Source organism: Etheostoma spectabile, chromosome 21 (assembly GCF_008692095.1).
Source record: "Etheostoma spectabile isolate EspeVRDwgs_2016 chromosome 21, UIUC_Espe_1.0, whole genome shotgun sequence".
NCBI classification, from domain to species: domain Eukaryota; kingdom Metazoa; phylum Chordata; class Actinopteri; order Perciformes; family Percidae; genus Etheostoma; species Etheostoma spectabile.
In genome coordinates this window covers 2,828,440-2,843,432 of record NC_045753.1, presented here as the reverse complement: position 1 = coordinate 2,843,432, position 14,993 = coordinate 2,828,440, and the positions used below count along the sequence as shown (strand labels likewise).

The window sequence follows — 14,993 nt, the reverse complement described above, 5'->3', positions numbered from 1 at the left end:
TTTTATGATCAGCAAGCTCACATGGCTTCTTTTCCAGGTGAGATAGGGTGGTGTGGAGGATGTGAGCAACAGCGTCTTTTAAGAAAAAGGAAATTGTTTAGCCTTTTTGATTATTAAAAAGTTTTATATTTGTAAGGTTCTTCAGTAGGAAGCAGTAGGTGTGGGAGTGAGTGCCACAGACAGGGTAGGAAAGACTAAAGCCCAGTTCAGACCAAAGATTTGTGAAGAGACGAGCTGAAACTACTTGGAACACGCCGGTCTGCAACGTTCTGAAACCTGCCAGTTCACACCAATGCGACGAGACGGTGTATCATCTCCATGACAACAAATCTTTGTGCTTCCGTTCTAACTTCCGACTTTCAGGCTTTTTTGCAGCTGGAAATACAGTACAAGCCAAAAGTTCGGAACCACCTTCTCATTCCTTCTCATTTTCATGACTATTTACATTAGTAGACTATCACTGAAGGCATCAAAAAATATGAATGAGGTAGTCACCTGAAATGGTTTCCCTCAGCACTTGGGGACACATTCAAAGTTTTTGCAATTTTCCGGACTGACTAACCTTCAGACTGACTAACCTTCAGCTGATTGGTTGTTGCCATGATATGAATTCTTCCAGTTGTCCAATAGGGCTGTCGGCTGTGTGTCAACCTGACTTCTGCACAACACAACTGATGGTCCCAATCCCAATAATAAGGCAAAAAATTCCACTAATTAACCCTGACAAGGCCCACCTGTGAGGGGAAACCATTTCAGGCAACTACCTCATGAAGCTCATTGAGAGAACACCAAGGGTTTGCAGCACTATCAAAAAAGCCAAGGGGGGGTTACTTTAAAGAAACTAGAATATAAGTCATGTTTTCAGTTAATTCACACTTTTTTGTTAAGTACATAATTCCACATGTGTTCATTCATAGTTTTGATTCCTTCCGTGATAATCTACAATGTAAATAGTCATGAAAATAAAACGCATTGAATGAGAAGTTGTGTCCAAACTTTATAAACAAACTTTTATTTCTCTGATTCACTGCTTTGTTCTATCGCCGCTGGCCTGCTCCCTCTCTTCAGTCACTCTCTATCTTTGTAACATGGAACTTAAATGGACTTTGGAAATTTTTTATTTCTACAGTTTATAGCTGACTTTGCAAGCTGACTTGGCTGTTGAGACAGATGACGTCCCCTAAGTTCTTAAACTTGTCTCTGCGACTTGACCAGCTGAGTCGCAGCGACGTCATCAGCTGGCTTGAGTCCAGCTGAGACGGACTGGTTCAGACCACTGCAGCCTTTCCCTGCAAAGTTGTAAAACGGGTTTGTCTTGTTGCCAATCTTTGGTCTGAACTGGGCTTAAGAGCTAACATCCAGCAGTTCTGTGAGACTAAATGCCAATTTCAGCATGCTAGTAAGCTCCCAGTGGAAATGCTAACATGCTAATGTTTAGCAGGCTAAATTTACTACATTGACAATCTTGCTTTGCCTGTAAGCATGTTAATATCAGCTAATCACAGTACACATGAACTGCTCTTACATGAAAGGATTGGGCAAATTGAAAATTTGGAATATTTGTTGCACATTTCAAGGAAATTTATCAGCATTTTCTTTTCAGGATTATTTTTTTGGCCATTTTTGGCCTTTATTGGATAGGACAGGCAGAGAAAGTGAGAAGCGAGAGAGAGGGAAGGATATGCAGAAAAGGGCCCAGGTCAGACTTGAACCCCAGGCCGCTTTGTTTCAATACAGACAGACAGACAGACACTGTGGGGACCATAGAGCTGTGTGTATTAGTTTAGTCTATCATAAGTTACAAGTAACAGTTTACTGGTGCATCTGCTGCCTCTAATGGATTATCCTTGGCCTGAACTCCAAAGGGCGTATCCTTTGGTCCATGTTTGTTTGCTTTTGGAGTCCAAAGGCATTTTCAACCGACACGACATCGGCTCTGAAGTTGTGTTTTAGTGAAGAAGCCATTCATCTCTAAGCCACAGCTTATTCCTCTTCTAATAACTTCTATTTAACTGGGGTCGCAACATTCAGATCAAAGTCACTTTTTGAAGTGAGCCACGGACGAAAAAACAATTTACAACTCTGACTTGAAAAAAAAACAGAGATAAACAGCCAACTGTGAAATGCAGAACAGCATGAAAGACACTCATGGGCAATGGCTGTTAACAGGCACTTTAGCTAGTAGCTCCTGCAATCCAAGATTTGAAATTGGTAAAAATTGAGATGATACAATATATTCCCCTATTATGCCTTTATCTACTTCCAGGCAGTTCTGCTGTTCGGATCGACGGAATGCGGTACCGCAGCAAATTACTGGAAGAGAGAATGACTTTCAACACAGAGTGCGAGCCATAATTGAGAGGACATTTCAAGTACATCACACACACCTTCGCCTGCTGAGCCAGCGGGACCCTCCAGAGTTCAAAGCCTTCGGAAATTAAAAGTCTCAATGGGGTCTGATTACGGCAATAACTCTTCTCACATGCATACTAAATCTAAAAATGTTGGCACACCGCGTGTTGCATCACAATTATGGCCGTGCAGACGCTGCATTGCAACTACACATTTTTGTTGTCAACCAAGGAATGACGAAATCTCGTAAACATCCTGCCAGTCTTCATCTCGCCCAGGTAAATAGATTATCCATTGGAATGGCAAACCCTTAGGCATGCGAGAAGTGGACCACGCCTTTTGAAAGATGTTCTACGCAGCAGGAGAGAAAAAGCTGGAGGATTGGTCGGGGGTTGGTGGTTAAAAGACACATGCAGGGCTAATTACAATGGGATCACACAAGGTGAAGGTGGGGCGGACATCGCAGTTTGCTTAACGGGAACTTTTCCCAGATCCCCCGCAGAGATTGCATTGGCACAAGCCAAAACACACAAACAAACAGGAACACAGCACAGATGCTTTCACCTCATTCGTACACACACACTCTCAGGTTGTCAGCATGGACTTCTCAGTGTTTCATCCAGGCGCTCGAAACCGTGCTGCACTTCAAGTGACTGAAACCGGGAAGAGCAGCAACCCGTGAAGAGCCAGAAATAGTTTAAGCTCAAACTATTTAGAGCTTTTCCACTTTAGGTCACCCATTGGTTCTGTAGCACGGTCTTAAACCATCTCATTCATTTGTTATTTCCTCTCTTTCTGTTGATGATTATTTGAACAGTGAATTAATTTTGATTAAAAGGTAGGCCTGAGACCCAGAGAAGGGTGTGTTTAAGGCAGGGCTGTAGTACTCGAGTCCGGTCTTGGCTTCTAGTCCGGACTCGAGACCGTTTTTCAATGGTCTCGGACTTGTCTCGGACTCTCTAGTATTTGGACTCGGACTTGTCTCGGTCTCGGCCACTGGTCTTGCCAGATATGGCTTTTGGGCTTTTGGTCTCAACCGAGTCCAGGTGTCTTTGTTATGTTGATTATAATATTGGAGGGAAAGTGAAACCCAAAATTATTGTCTTGATACTGTCATGCATAAGACCTTTTTTCAGTCCTGGACCCAGTCTTTACTCTGACTCAAATCTTTTTGGACTCGGTCTTGTCTTGGACTCAACTAGTCCTGGTCTTGGACTTGTTTTGGACTCCACTAAGGTGGTCTTGACTACAGCCCTGGTTCAAGGTAATGGTTCCCAACTTTTTTGGTCTTAGATTCCCCTACAGCTGACACTATTTACTACTACTACTACTAGGAGTGAAGATGAACGTTGCAACCATTTATCTATTAATTTTAGCTAACAATTTCAGCTGCAATACTATCGCAATTTTATCAAAACCTTTAGTAGTGCAATATCCAAATCGGGGGGAGGGGCGCAATATTTGTTAAAGGTAAAAATTGGGTCAAACCATTCAGAATTAGGTCTTGTGGTACTGGCCTACAAATCCTGTCCTACACACTATAAACACAATCTTTGTTTTTGTACACATCCTCGCAAAAATCTAACTATAATCTTTTAAATTCTTTCAATTTAATTTTTTTTCAATAGAAGAATGAGAATATTGGTACACATTTGAGCATTCCCTCCAATATTGTGAAGCATATTGCAATATCAGTCAAATTAATCGCAATTTGACATATTTTCGTCATTTGTGCAGATCTATTTTAAAGATGAATTCCGACCAATTTTAAGGTTCACGGCTCTTTTTTTTCTTTCTTCAAACCCATACAAGCATTTATTTGTTTTAATTCATATAAATTATAACTCAACTTTTCCACAGTGTTTTCAATTGTGTCTGTGCTGTATTCTTTTTAAGCTGTGAACTTTGCACGCAATTTTGTACTACAGTGTACTGTGGTATGACAATAAAGAAATCTTGAATTTTCAATTGTACTCGCATATTTATAGCGATCAAGATTAACTTAAAAATTGGCCAGAATTCTCCTTTTAAGCTAACTATTTCAACTGTTATCCATTACTTTTAGCAAATCATTTGAACTATTTCAACCGTTTAGCGAATACCTTTATCTATTTATTACTACCATTGATACTTTGGGCTTCCTGTTTAAATGCCTGGGCTCGCTTGTTACTACTAGTAGCACTACTGACTAGGTTTCACACACACTCTTACATAACTGCAACATGTAGTCTTTAGGTGTTACAGCAGATATATTCTGAAAAAAATAAATCTTTCCATGTACCCCCTGGCAACAGCAGAAGTACCCCCTGGGGTGATGATGCTGTGCAGGACTGATTGGAATAAAACACCAGAGCTTCAAAGCCTCCGTGCAAGGCACCAGGACCTTGCTGAATGGTTTTAGTAGGAAAACGTTGTGAACCACATGCTGTGTGCGGTGCGAGTCCCACAAATTTCAATGATGATCTTGATTGCAGTCATGATCCTGGTCTCTTTTAAAAAGGTATCTCTTTTAGGGTCAGTATCAAATAATCCAAAATGTATCAATTAAAAGTGATGAGGCACAAACGTTGTCAACATGTCAAATTTCAAATGAAACACAAGAAAATGCTCCACATTATTTAACCCTTGTGTTGTCTTCCAGTCAAGATTGAAAATCAACACTTTTTGTTGATGCTTTTTATCAATGTTTTTGAATTTTTACTTACTTACTAACTTTAGTTTTACAGTTATTTTTGGAATTCATGGTCAATAAACCTCATTTAGAGGAAATTGTACCTAATGTTTAAGTTAGAAAAGCAGAAATTAGAAATTATTTAGATTAAAATTAAAGGAAAGTATGTTGATGGATTATCACAGACTGGAATATGTCAAAACCACTTCAATGTTTTTTTTATTTCAAATGCTGTAAAATTGAACAAGACGCCCCAAAATTAATGAAAGCAGAGATTTAAACTTGCCGAAGAGAAATGTGTGGAACCAGTCATGTTATTTTGGGGAATTAAAAAGACCACTGATATAGGAAAACGGGTCAATTTGACCCGAGGACAACACGAGGGTTAAATATAGTTCTGATACCTACAGTTTCATGGCCACTGAGCAAATTCTGCTAAGTACGAGCCAAAAGCTGAAAAACAAGTATGTGAGTAATAAAGGGAAAGAGTAAGTGGACCTTGATTACGAGGAGATTGTTCCGTCAACTTCAGTTTTAAAGGCCAAGAATTAGCTGTCAAGCTCAACAGTTTCTATTGGCTTTCATGAATGTTCAGCTCATCTGTATGTATGAGCCCGTGGCAAAGAACCTCGGTGTTTGGTTTGATAGTCAATTAAATTTTGAGCAGCACATCACAAAACTTGTTCAATCATGTTTTTATCAACTTAGAAATATAGCTAAAATTCGATCTATGTTAACTTTTAAAGACACCGAGACCTTTTTACACGCCTTCATCTCATCACGCCTGGATTATTGCAACAGCCTTTTCACCTGTTTAACTCAAAAATCTATTGATCGACTCCAGACTGTCCAGAACTCAGCTGCCAGGCTTTTAACCAGAACAAAGAAATATGATCACATTACTCCTGTTTTAGCTTCATTGCACTGGCTCCCAGTATGTTTTAGAATTGACTTTAAAATTCTATTGATCACTTTTAAAGCTCTTCATGGCCTTTCGCCTTGTTATATCTCTGACCTTTTAGTACCATATACACCAGCACGCACCTTGAGATCCTCGGGCAGAGGTCTGCTATCTGTTCCAGAGTCTCGAATGAAAACTAAAGGGGACAGAGCGTTTGCTGTCAGGGCCCCGAGGCTCTGGAACAGCCTGCCCGAGGAAATCAGTCAGCTGAGTCAGTGAACTCTTTTAAGTCGCTTCTTAAAACTACTTTTATAGGAGAGCCTTTCCCGATCTTATTTGACTTTATTTTTACCCCTTATTTTCATTGTATTTTACAAATTTTATATTTAACTGTATTTCAGTCTTTTAATGTTCTTATGCTTTTGTATTTGTGTACTTGTTAAAGCACTTTGTAACTTGTTTTTGAAAAGTGCTCTACAAATAAAGATTATTATTATTATTATTATTATCATTATGAGTTCTGACCCTTCGTGCTACTTATAAATCAATTCATTGATCATCAATATCAATTTCACCAGCAGAGAGGAGAGGAGATTGGAGTGTACACTCAATTTCAATTTCCAAAAATCGACTTTTGTTCCCCGAGGCAAATATGTTTGCTTATTTGATATTTTCCAATCACTTTCTCAACAGAAGTGGCGTTACCTTGCTTCTTCTTTAGTTATTTGTGCATAAGCTGGGTACAAACACAGTAAGTGACACGACCGATGAAGTTTCAACAATATCCTTGCAAAGTCTGCAGCAGAGTGAGAAAGTACACTTCCCAAACTGCCAGCAGCTTGTGACAGCATCACAGTATTACAGTAGGCTGGTTTAATCCTGTTAACTCCTGAAGTCGACAGTCAACTCTTTCCGTACAACTTTGACTGTTGAAAGAATAAAGGAAGTAAAGGGTACGCTCTGTACTCTGCTACAAGAAGTGTCACAGGCACCGTCCCCGTGTTATTCGTGAGGTCACCCGCAGTGCCATTGCATTGATGCGGCTGTATACTGAAGCCTAAAGGCGTACTTTTTCCTGTCTTGTCGCTTGTTGTCACTGCATCAGACACTGGAGCAATTTCAAAACCCAGAGGCAAGTTTTTTTGCCGAATGTCAACGCAGGGTCTCCTAGGCATAGAGCGAGTTTTCGTCAGCCACTTCAAAGATGCCGAGTACAGTGACAGCAGGCTTTAGGTTTGCTCAACTAGGCATGTAAATGACATATCCCTGCCTATCTACTCGAGGAATTATGATGCATTCAGATGTGACTGTGGCATTGTATGTGCTCAGTTGACAGCTGAAGGAAATGTTTTTGTTACCGGAGGCAGCATTCAGACAAAAATATGAACATACATGTGCATGCATTAGGTCATGCCACGTGTCAGTAGAATATGCGGTATGAACGGTGCCATGTCATTTCCGACCTGTCAATAACCCAAAAATTCCCTTTGGGGGAGAGAAATTGGGGATGACACACAGCAAAGGGCCACAGGTCGGATTCGAATCCGGGCCAACAGAATGTCGGAGCAGACGGTTAATTTTTTCAAAACAAAGCGACGTCGGACTAGTGGGCTGAAGGACCAAAGGGAATTTTTGTGGCTATTGAGAGCTCGGAACAACGGAGTGTCGGAGAAATGGACCGTCCCCACATGAAAAGTGGAAACATGTTCTGAATGTCTGGGAAATGAAGATTTTGCTCTTTTAAAGTTAATGTCTTTTCTTTTGATTGATTCACCCAGCTACCAAAATCCACTTGCATTCAAACAATTTGAAATGCTTCCCAAAGCAAATGTTTATTCCTCAAATTTGTTTTTTCAGCCACTTTACAGCCCTAAAAATAACTGACCCAATCTTCATTGTAGAGGTGTTCTTTAATAATGTATTGCCTGTGTTTTGTTCTCAGAAGCTTCCTCTGTGTAACAATAACCTTTCGTAACAGGCTGGAGAGCGAGCATTACATTTATCGCATCATTAAAATGTTATCAGCAAGGAAACCTTTTCATCTCTCCACAATCAGGGACTTGGCTGACATAATGCCACAAGACAAATGTCCAAAGTAAGGCTTTTGGCTGTGAGGCTTTACAGCTACACACGTAAATGCAATTGATCACAGGCTTTGTTGTTAAGTTAAAGCAGGCAGCGGGATGCACACAATGAGCTCTGTGATTACTGGGCTGACAGCGAGGCCAAACCCTAAGGAATGAGCAACGTGAACTTATTTTCCTTTAGTAACCACATCAAACGTTGGCTTTATTCCCTCATAGTATAGAGGTAATGGCTAGACTTTAGTACTGATAATATATTAAGGCGGCCACCTATGCTAACATAGTGAAATAAGCTAACATCAATCATCAACAGCTAAGATCAATACACATGTCCCTGTCAGATAAGAGGTCATCACAATGTAGAGTTTGCTATAGTATAACTCAGGATCTGCTTGACTTCTGGATACATGAAGTTTCGATAGACTTTGATGACTTACACAGATGCATTTAATGGAATCTTCATTGAGGAGTTAATAGGCAAATGGCACATTTAAGCTAGGGTGACCAGATGTGCTCAGTTTCCGGGGACAATCCCCGGTTTTGGTGACCTGTCCCCGGAAATGTCCCCAGACCCAATATTGGAATGAAAGACAGAAAACATTGACCAGTCTCTGTAACAGGATGATATGGTCAATGGTGTCGAATGCAGCACTAAGATCTAGTAAAACAAAGTCCTTTGTCTGCAGCAATTAGAAGGTCAGTAATTTTCACCTGTACCAACGAGGCTTCCTAAATCCTCACTGAAAGTCCTCAAATAAACTATTGCTACGTTTAAATTCACATAACTGATTAGCGACCACCTTCTCAAGGATCTTGGAGAGAAAAGGAAAGATTCGAGATTGGTCCACAGTTTGCTAAGACCTCAGGATCTAGGGAGGGCTTTTTCAGAAGAGGTTTTATCACAGCTACTTTATATGACCGCGGTACAGAACCTGTTAATTGAGACATATTGCTCATATCTAGTAATGGAGTGTTGACCATGGCTAATGCTACTTTGAGTAGCCTTGTTGGAATGGGGTCTAAGAGACAGGTAAATGGCTTAGCTGAAGAGACCGTTAACATTAACTGTTGAAGGTCTATAGGATACAAACAGTCCAAGTATATGTCTGGTCTTGTTGTTCTTTCTAGCAGCCCTGCGTTTAAATTTTAACCGTTAGAAATTGAGGGTAAGAGGTGATTAATTTTAACTCTAATTGTTATAGTTTTATCATTAAAGAAGCTCATGAAGTTGTCACTACTCAGAGCTTTAGGAATAGATGGCTCAATAGAAGGTCTGAGGGTCTTGCCAGTCTAAACAAGATTCTTCCATTATTGCATTGGTGGAACGCCACTTTCAAGTTTTTGCAACACATAACTTTGTTTGTGTTCTGCATTGCAATCAATACATTGCTTGGATTGCTGTTGCTTTCAAGGAGCTGCTTTTATCACCACTAACCCTGCACAGTACGGACTATTCAAAACTCAGCTCAATCAGCGTCCATTGGTCTGCAGCCCCAGAGAATCAGAGCAAAATGTTCCAAAGGGTTCAACACAAGACAATTTGCAATTCAGCTGGCAGATTGATCAGAAATGATCAGAGGGAGATTCCTGCAAATTAGCCGTGTGTTGTTCTGAAAGGAGATCAAGGTTTCGGAAGTAGTTGCTCTGTGCTGGCAAGACTCATCCAGCCTTGTTCGCTTTTGGTCAAGTGAAATGTGACACAGAGATATAAAGATATCCGTGCTATATTTTTCCACCTTGACACAAATAGACAAGGGGAAAAACCACGAAATGAACACCCAGAGAGACAGGAACGAGTGTATTAGAGAGCATTGAAAAGAACACACACGTACAGGAAAGAATGTATGAGAGAGCAAAAAGGGAGGGGAGATGAAAGAGAACCAATAAACCCAACCTTTGATCTTCCTAGGGTGGAATCGGAAAGCTAAAGAACAGTTGTTCAACAGGTGTGGGAATAAGAACAGTTAATGGAGAAGACATGGACAAGACGTGAGGGATAATGTGGCTTTGCAGGCAAACCCAGACGAGGAGCAGCTCTCCTGTGTTTTCCATGTTCAAGCAGCAAGTGGCTTGCTTTGATCAGGTTTTGCAATTTTGGTTTGGCTTATCATTTTTTCAGGTAGCACAGGTTATGCCTGTGAATTGAGGCACCATAACATGTGAGTTACGTCATGTCATGTTACGGTAGGCCCGTGGAGACATAGAACTGATCCTCAATAGATCTGTACGCAGAGTTCATCGGGCAGTAGGACCAATGACATGGTACCCTTTCCGACGAGGTTTTTAACAGGTCAATACTTTCTATTTGATATTCTATTTGAGACTTTAAAAAGAAGGAATAATCTCAGTTTTAGCAGTTTCATCTCCTACTGTGTGACTTTTTCAAATAAGGGAGGTGTGGGGGTACACAGAGGACAAGGCTGAGTTGTGAGGTTGGGGGTAGATTGGGGGTATTCTGAGAATAAAGTCAGAACTCGCATACATTTTTTACCTGTGGCCCTAATCCTCTTCCGTAGGTATTCAACATTATAGCATTTGAATAACGAATTGAAGTGGTTTTGAAATAGTATTGAGTAAAAGTTGACATATCCCAGTCTGTGTTTATCCATCAACATCCAGTCCTTTAATTGTTGTCTATATAATTCCTAATTTCTGCTTTTTTAACTCAAACATAAGGTATAATTTCCTATAAATGAGGTTTATTGACCATAAATTCCAAAAATAACTGTAAAACTAAAATTAATAACTTAGTGTTACGTAGTGTCAAACAAAAGAGACAAACATTGAAAAAAAGCGTCAAAAGTGTTGAAAAAAAGGGACAAAAACGTAAGAAAAAGTTGTTGATTGTCAGAAGCCCCAAGATGAAAATGAAAAAATGAGCCCAATAGAGGTATAGATGGAGCCGGAACCGGCACAACAGAGCCAGGGCGGGAATGCCTTTCTATCTTGAAAATTCAAACAGCATTTCCCATTAAAAAAGAACAGGGAGAACCAAATATAAATGTGCAGCGCAACCTCTGCTTACCAGCAACCAACCTGCTTCCAGCGTACCAATGACTCCACCTCCAACCTGAAGCATCTTCACCCTTGTGTTGTCCTTGGGTCAACTTTGACCAATTTTTACATTAGAATTATTGGTTTCTTTGAATGAAATTGCCCCAAAATAACACGAAAGCGTGGATGTATGTTGTGTGGAAGCCCCGTAAAATTAATGATTACTTTCATTGAACTGTGGGTGTTTTGTTTTTTCAATTTTATAGCATTTGAAACAAACTGTGATCCACTCAGCATCCTCTGATCTTAACTATGAGTCCAAATAATCCATCATTTCTGGGGGGTTTTAACAACAAAAAATAGGTATTATTAAAAAGTGACAAACGTTTCAAAAAGCGTCAAAAACATAGGAAAAAAAGAAGTTAATTTGCAATTTTGACCCGGAAAGGACAACAAGTTCAGTTTCTGAAATCAAACACAAGGTGTCATTTCCTATAAATGAGGTTTACTGACCATAAATTTCCAAAAACTTGTAAAACTAGTTAATAATTAGTGTTACGTAGTGTTGAAAAATGGGACAAAAATGTAAGAAAAAGTTAAAAACATCAAGAAAAAGCGTCAAAAAAAGTGTTGATTTTCAATTTTGATGGGAAGACAACACAAAGGATAATAATGATGATAATAATAATAATAATAGAGTGCTCAGTTTGTTTAAGTTCACACTAACAGCTCTGAAGGGAGCCTCATCAACAGTTGAGCCAGACTTGTCAAACTTTCGTCGACTCGTGGTTGCGCTCTGGGACGAGTACCACGTTAAAAGTGCCGAAGCAAAGTCTAATCTAATTTTAAAGTTTTACAGGCAGACGTGAGATTCCTTGTTGATGTGTCGGTCTTTGATGAAGTGACATTTAAATATGTGATGGATCAAAGGGTTGCCCTTGTTGCGACGTCAAGGATTTGTCTTTGACGTCTATCCCGGGAGTGAAACAACTCTCGGCTCTGTCCCATCATCCTGTGATGCAGACGTCATTACAATTCCTTCATATCCTACTTTAAAAGGAATCTTTCCCAGCGACCTTTCCCTACCTCTCTTTGTTCTCTTCTAGAACTAAACCTTAGCCATATTCTCTGGCACCCTGTAAAAGCACCAGGCAGATGTAGAATCAAGGTTTGTCTGATCGGAACTGCTTTTATAGGAACTGTTCAGGCTCATGGAAGACTTATTCCCCTCTAGTTAGTGACTTGGAGTCTCACGAGAAGACCTCGGCACATATAGATGCACAAAGACATAACATCTTTATGACTAAGAACTATGGAAGATACAGATAAAAGCTTTACGACTAAATATTGTGGGCCTATTATAATTCTCCCTTCATTCAATGAGCACACTTCATTTTATATATTTGGGGTCTGGTAAATATACACATATAAACCACAAGATAGCATTTGTAAATTATGATAAGTCAAATCCTGAAAACAGATATATCTATGACTTTGGGTTATGTTGTAATTTATCACTCGCGATTTTCTGCTCTCATCTTGTTTACAGTGGGCTATACATTCCTATAATCCAATGCTTTTATCTTGGTTTGTTGAAAAGATATCATCTACAAAAGGCGTCCCTGAGGCACACCGTATCTTTGTGCACACACTGAAATCCTTCCATCTGTCTTCATTAAAGCGGATAAGCTGGGATGCAACTATTATAAATAGGATTTCCAACAATGTCAGTTTATCTTAGAGAGTGAAACAGATATGTATCTCTACTCACGAGCAAATAATGTGATGGTAATTACCCGTTATATATTTCAATAGTGTTAGTATTATAGAGTAACCAGTGAATAACGAGGCTGATATTAAATCACAAGAGCGTTGGATTACATGCAAACCCCTCGTGTGTAGGGCAGTTTCAATCCAGTGGGGGACAGGCGGATTAACAAATGTTTACAGCATTGAGTATCCAACGGGGAAGTTAGGAGGCCGACTGGTGGAGATTTGCTAAGGACAAAATACACAACTCCAGTGAATTTAAGAAGCTCAGGTCACTGTATTGTGTCAACACTTCACTTCATTTAATATTGTATGTGGCATGCATTTCAATCAGGGGAAACATGTTTGAAGATATGCAAATATGATTTATTGTATGGCTCAATTAAAATGTGCAAATGTCTTAGACTCCATCGTCCATCCATCCATCCATCTTCATCTGGTTATCCGGTATTGGGCCTCGGGGGCAGCAGCTCCAGCAGGGGACCCCAAACTTCCCTTTCCCGAGCCACATCAACCAGCTCCGACTGGGGGATCCCGAGGCGTTCCCAGGCCAGGTTGGAGACATAATCTCTCCACCTAGTCCTGGGTCTTCCGAACACCTCCCCAAGGAGCGCCCAGTAGGCATCCACACCAGATGCCCGACTCCATTGTTATACGAATATTTCATATATCTACATAGGGGTAGAGGACCAACATAACCCCCCAATGGAAGCCAGGCACCGGTGGTGGCGACGAAAGAGCCCGAAGACCAGACCAAAGGAGGCTCCAGACCAGTCAGCTGGAGTAGATGATTGGAGGTGGAAGTGGGGGTCGTGGAGGGTTGCACTCTTTGCCTGCAACGACAGCTGAATAGCACAGGGAGAAACAATTAGTTAAAGCAGGGTTGTGACTCTGTGATTGGCTTTTGCAATATGTGTAACGATTCCAATTGGTTTAGCAGGAAGGAGACCGCCTCCAACAGCTGATTTGAGTTAGGTAGAGCACTGATTAAGAGTGAGGTCTTCCTGAAAGGATTTACACAGAGATGCATTTCAATCAGGAGAGACTAGTTGCAGATATGCAAAAGGTATTCACGCATGATAAAATATACATTTATTAGCATAACAGCTGAAGTGATTTAGGAGTGCATCAGGAGATAGGTCTGCCAATGCAAAAGCAAAACTAACGTTCGTAAAGAATATTGAGAATTAGAACTTTAATCTACTGCAGCACCGACTTTGACCCGTCTCCCCGGAGCCATGTGAACATTAAGTTTCTTACTAAGGTTACTAACTTAGAATGGCATATCAGGCTTGAGCTGTGTTATTTTAGAGGATAACGGGCATACTGAAATAAATTAGAAAAACATTTTAATTAAGATAAATATATAAAATTATATGCCTAGAGTGAGACGTGTTACATAACCTGCATTTCTAAATTGTAAAGTTAAAATTGAAATGACACGCATTTTTTGCAAGTATCTGGTATTATAGATAGAGTAGAAGAGTCTTTCCCATGCTACTTGGTAGACAGTATTCATGCAGCTGACAATTTAAATAAAAAGGAAAAGCGCACATTTTCCTGTCAGAGTTAAAGCACAAATGTGTAAACAGAGGCACACGTGCCCGCACACACACACACATTATCGACACACTCATTATTAGTGGACTGTGTGCATTGGTGTAGTTGCATGTGCGGTCGTGGCCTGCAGTGCTGCAAGCCAAAGATAAGAAGCAGCCAGTGTGTTAAGCCAGGTGGGATAAGCCAGGACTGTGTGTCCTGCCAGAAAGAGAGAGCGAGAATCAGAAGCCGTAACAACCAGGGAACCAGCAACACTGGCACACAGGCCCTCATGTTCCAAGAACTGGAACTTTAAACCCATCTTTTACCCAGATATTCAGCCTATATCTCACCCCTGCCCAACCACTCACACACACATACACACACGCGAGATTTAACTTTCTGCAACTTTTGAGGCATTTTTCACCCAAAAGTTACTCATTTCAAATTTAAATTGACTGCCACCTAGGTTGAATGTGATCATGGGTGTGTGATAATGAATAGCAATAACAGCTCCGATGGCCACAATAATTACCCTGTTAATCTTTCTGCCAGCCCTACCATGGAGGAGATTCGCCCATCTGCTGCATAGAAGCTTTAACTTTGCAGTCAGCTGAATCCCCGGTAGCCAAATGCTCCTTTCAACATTTCAAATATCTATCCATCCATCCCTCCATCCATC

The 14,993-nt window shown here is 40.4% G+C and overlaps 1 protein-coding gene and 1 long non-coding RNA gene across 3 annotated transcripts in view; one reads left to right on the top strand and one right to left on the bottom strand.

Moving 5' to 3' along the window:
* Positions 1 to 14,993, top strand: part of uts2r (urotensin 2 receptor) — a 67,152-nt gene that overhangs the window by 37,690 nt on the left and 14,469 nt on the right. The window lies entirely within an intron of this gene.
* Positions 230 to 13,439, bottom strand: LOC116671139 (uncharacterized). Its single transcript, XR_004327204.1, has 4 exons — positions 13,429 to 13,439; positions 5,996 to 6,005; positions 5,361 to 5,362; positions 230 to 364 (listed from the first exon to the last, which is right to left on the bottom strand). It is a non-coding gene; the product is annotated as an uncharacterized LOC116671139 (long non-coding RNA).